Source organism: Tupaia chinensis, unplaced genomic scaffold (assembly GCF_000334495.1).
Source record: "Tupaia chinensis unplaced genomic scaffold, TupChi_1.0 Scaffold000330_1, whole genome shotgun sequence".
NCBI classification, from domain to species: Eukaryota; Metazoa; Chordata; class Mammalia; order Scandentia; family Tupaiidae; genus Tupaia; species Tupaia belangeri.
In genome coordinates, this window is record NW_006159824.1 from 263,555 (window position 1) to 268,638 (window position 5,084).

The 5,084-nt window shown below is 51.1% G+C and overlaps 1 protein-coding gene across 2 annotated transcripts in view; it reads left to right on the plus strand.

The window, feature by feature from the left end:
• Positions 1 to 3,405: 3,405 nt before the first annotated feature.
• PER1 (period circadian regulator 1) overlaps positions 3,406 to 5,084 on the plus strand; it is a 15,571-nt gene continuing 13,892 nt past the window's right edge. For both annotated transcript variants that reach the window (XM_006151752.3, XM_027773142.1), the window contains exon 1: positions 3,406 to 3,513. The gene's annotated coding sequence lies outside the window, so the exon portion shown is untranslated. The remainder of the gene's footprint in view (positions 3,514 to 5,084) is intronic.

Consider the following 5,084-nt stretch of genomic DNA (forward strand, 5'->3'; position numbering starts at 1 on the left):
CCCCCCAGCCGTTCCTCCACCTCTCAGCCATATCTTTCAGCTCCCTTCCCCTGGATCCATGTGTGTGTGTGTGTGTCCGTGTGTGTGCCCCCCTGTAAATAGCCAGCTGTTATTTATACATATATAATATTATATATATTTGGTCTGTTTGTAGTTTTATTACTAGAAGATTTTTCCGGTTGTCCTTAACACCCCTTCCTGAAGTTCCCATTCCTCCTCTCTTTCCTGCCTCCCTTCCCTCTCTTCCTGACCACTCCCAAGTCCCTTCATTTGCATCTGCTATGCAATAGTCCCCTTCCTCTCCTTCTCCTTCCCTTGGATTTAGCTGATCCTTCCACCCTGGCCTACCGGTCCCTCCACACGCCCCCCCCCCCTAAAAAATAAAACAAAAAGCACCTGTCCAGACCTCCCTAGGTGCATCAGCTTTGCATCCATTGGGAGGCTCTGAGACTGGCCCCACTTGGCCCTAAAAAAATCCCAAGGTCTTCTGGGAGCTTCCAGCATGTTACTTAGCATATCATTTGCATACTGACATCCCTTTTGGTTTCCTTCTTTTTTCTTCCATCACTCTTCTCTCAAGCTGTGTTTCCTTTTTACTGAGAAGTTAGTCCCCATTGGTCCTTGTATCACACTTTCATTTGCACGACATTACTTGCAGATCGTGGAGAGCCTGGACTTTTGGGGGACCAGGCTGCTCTGGCCCCTGAATCGCCTGCTCCTAGCCCCTCTAGTCCAGTTTGCCTCCCCTACCCTCATTTTCCTAACCTCTTGTGCCCTCCTCTCCCTCCCCCCAGCTGGTGTGTAAGTGTCTTGGAGTTCAGTGTGTTATGATGGACCAATAATTCTGCCACTTGGGGTCTCTCCCCACATTCCTGTTCCCCAGTTTTCATGTGGGGCACTCAACTGACATTCCCATGGGGTCTCCCTCCTTCCCATCTGCCTGACCCGCCTCCTTCTCCCACCAGGAGAGTTGGGGGTTGGCCACAATCTGATCTCTTTGGGGAGGGGTGGCTACCAGTGTATGGGGGGGGGTCATCACTGCCTTGGGGAGGAGTGGGGCAAGGCAGAGAATCCCCCCAGTTCCTGCCTGAAATCTCTGGCCTCACCTCTGCCAGGGGTTGGACCGAAAACCCTCCCCATTTTGGGGGGTGTTCCCCCATCACTGCCCAGCTCCTCTGACTGCCCCCCTGAATTCAGGGCGGGGGTATTAGTCACTGCCAATGTGTGTATGGGACTTGCTGGAAGATGGGGATCTTTGTCCCTCTCCAGGGCTGTTGTGCCCATAGAGAGAGCTGTCCTCTTCATCAGGTGAAGTGATAGAGGAAGGGTCTAATGTCTTTTTAAATGGCACAATTTTAGGGGTCTGAGGGTATCCTCCTTTTACCTGCCACTGGAGGCGGCCTCCCAAACTCTTCCTTCCCCCCACACTCGAGGTTTTCTCTGTGTGTGGAGGGGGAGCAGAGAGATCTAAGCTGTGGTGTGAAAGGGTAGGAGAGATGCTGGGGGTGGGGGTGCTGTGTTTTAGACCCCCCCATATTATCCCAGTGTCCCCTGCCCCCCTCTTTCCCCACCTCTTCCCCCAATTCTGTGGCGCATCCAGATTGTGAAAATGTACAATAAATGTGTAATGAGTAACCAGGTGGTGTCTGTTCTAAGATTTTTTTCTTAACCAACGGAAAGGGTATTAGATCTGCACCAGGAAGGTTGACTTATAGGGGACTGGGCTTTGCAGGAGGCCCTGCCTGACCTTGGGTGATGCAAAAGTGCGATTGCCAAAGTGGCCACCGGGGGGCACCAGAGGTCGGTAATGGGAACGTCATGATGGACCCCTGTCTCTAAACCCGATGAACCCTGCAGTCTGCTGGTCCCAGTTCCTTCAACCCTTCTTTCTGAAGCATACTCTTGCTGCTGGACCCCTTTCTACCCCTCAGTTCAACTCCCAGATGCTACGCAGGAGCTCCCATGATCATTCAGTCATAGGCTTGAAGTAAATGGCCGGTTCCATGAAGCATCTCTTCTCCTTTATGCCTAGCTCAGTGCCAGTGTCTACAAGGGGTTAACAAATACTTGTTGAAATGATTGACTCACAGAGACCCAGCTGAATGTGGTATGGAGATGACTGTACCTGGCAATGGCCTACTACCCTTCCATGTATTTGTATGACTTGTGACTCTAGACCGCACACTGTATTCTGGGCTACTAGGTCCATAATCAGCCTCACGTGGGACCTTGGCATCCCTGTCGCCCTGCATTTCAACAATGAGTGCTAGGTGAGCACTGGAAGGCCGTCTTCTCTGGGTTGTAGCATAATGATCCAGTAGTATAGGAAACCTAGATAATGTTTCCCAAACTTGTTAGTTCCTCAGAACTAACAAGGTATCTTTTTTTCTTTTTCTTTTTTTCTCTCTCCTAATAATGTATGTTTGAAAATGGCTTTTCAGGCTCCTTCCCTGGAGATTCCTACTTGGCGGTTCTAAACGGCCCTAGTGATTCTTGGGATTAGGTACACAGTCATAACGCTCACGTTCATCGACCCTTTACTATATGCCAAACGGTGCTCAGGGTTTTGTACTCCCATAGACCCTAGCACATGCCTTTATGGTGCTCAGTATCTGGTTTCACATCTCAGCCCTATTACTGAGTAGTAGCGTGCTAATTGGGGCAGATTGTGTAACCTCTCCGGATCACAGTTTCGTTTCGTTTGAGATGCAGTGGATAGGGAGTGAGTCGGTCTCCTCGGAGTTTGTGAGAAGCTCCTGTCCTTGGGCTCCCAAAAACACTCAGGAAGCCGCTGTCACCGTTATCATTATCATGATGCGGCGCTTATTTGAGGGCCGCCTCTTACTAATCCCACCTTCCAGCGTCGGGGAGACTCGTACCTTAGCGTCAGAGCCCCAGCGCGGCGGCGCTCCTGTCACACCTGGGTCTCGGTACAAAGCTCCCAGCTAGCCACCGCCGCTCACTTTTGCGCCTGCGTGCGAGTCATGTTCGCTGCGCCTGCGCAGACTCCGTAGCCGGGGCATGTCGTCAAGGAAAATCCCCAGCTTCTGGGTAAACAAGTTGCCGCGTGAGAACACCGGCACGTGTACCCTACATCTCCGAGACCTCTCAGCCTATGAGAAAGTTCGGGGGGCAGGACTGGCATTTACGTCACCGATCTAGGCAGGTCGGTTGTTATTTTTATAGCCAATAGGAACCGCGAAAGTGTATGGGGCGTGGCTTCCGGTCAGGCTTCCAATCAACGCACCGGGGCGGCCTCTCCTGCACGTGGACCTATCACTGCCGGTCAGCATGCTGACCAATGAGAAAATGACAGCGGCCGGAGGAGCCAATCGAGGCTGTGCGGGGGCCGGACGGCTGCACGAGGCGCGGAGCATGGGACAGTATCCTAGAGCCAATAAGCTCGGGGGGCGTGGCAGACTGGCCTGTGGGCAGGTCTGGTGGGAGCCTGCGGAGTAGCAGTAGCTCGGTTCCAGTTGGAGAGAAATTTGGACTCTTCGAGCGCGCCGAGCAGTGAGTGCCTGACGAGGGGCAATCGATTTGGGTTTTTCCGGGGTGGTGTGTTTAGTCGAAGGGTGTGAATGGGGTGAGCAGAATCACGTGAATGCGTGATTGCCGCGGTGGGAGTCTGACCGTTGTGGAGAATAGGGACTGCGAACTCAGCTCTGGAGGGTAGGGGTGGGAGTTATTAATATCAGAGCCCTCAGCGCCTTAAGTGTGCCTCAACTCCTGTTTCCCGGTGGTGGTGGTGGTGGTGGGGGGTTCGGAATCCCTCAGCGACCTGAGGGAGCTGATGAAGTTCCTGCTCTCGGGAGGTATGGGGTCAGGATCCCTGAGAGCTGGGGGGGCGGGGGTGTTCCATGGTTACTGTTTAGATAGGTGCCTTAAGCATTTGGAAGATGCAGAGGTTCTGAGGCTGGAGGGAAGTCCTGCTGGGCAAGTCGGAGGGTACAGATGCGCTGGCATGGTAATTTCAAAACTGGTGCTGTGATGATTTGCGCCACCCAGACCCAGTCACACACAGGCTCTGGTTGTCTTTCTCATATGTAAAGGGGAGGTTTTGGATCTCGGAGCCATTCTTCAGAATAGAGATGGAGGAGCAACTTCTAGGTCCTTAGAGGGAAGATAGGGTTAGAACTGTGCAGATGGGCTGTGTGCATGGTTTCTTGAGTCCCTGGAGGTGTGGGTGGCACCCACAGGGTGCTCTGGTGTCTGTACAAACAACCAGACCTGTGGTAAAGTGGTCTGGGGTAAGGTGGAAGACTGAGGAAGTGGGGTTACTCAGAAATCACTGGGTTAGTGGCTGTTAGCATGGTCTCAAGGAGTTTGTGAGCATGAGGAAACAGCTACCAAATGTAGAATTAGCTGGATATTTGAGATGCCAAGTTTTTCACCCTGGTGTGCGCCTCAGAGGCTGGATGACACAGGTTCCTAAAGGATAAGAAGCAGAATGACAGCCACTGTTAGAGCTCGGTTTTGAACAAACACTGGGCTCCATTTTTTAAGAGCCTGAGAACATGTTATGAGGCAGATAGCTCCAGCTAGTTTAGTAATTACTTCTCCTACTTCTTTTTTTTTTTTTTTTAAAGATACAGTCTTGCTGTTGTGCTCCTCCTGCCCCATCTTCCTAGCTGGGATAAGGTGCATACCACCATGCCTGGCTCTTTTTTGGACAAGATCCCTTTGTGTTCCCTAGGCCACCTTGAGATTTCCACCGTCCGCCTCCCTCATTAGATGAGACTACAAGTGCAGGCCAATGTGCCTGGCTTTGAGGTTAGACCTGGAATCTGGGCCTCTGGGCCTCTTATATAGTCCTAGCCTATGGAACACAGTATCTTAGCAGCACACCCCACTACCACCAAGTCTTTAGTACAAAGCCCCAATTACCACCATGGAATGGAAATAATATGTTTCACAAGATTATTCCAGGAATTATATAAGATAATATATGTAAAATGCTTTTAGTACATATACCTAAAAACTGGCTATAGGTTAACAAAACAACAGTGACGGGATGAGAGATTTATGTGAATGTTGTGACTAGGAACTGTTTTCACATTCTGAAGTTTTTCTGTAAGTTTTAA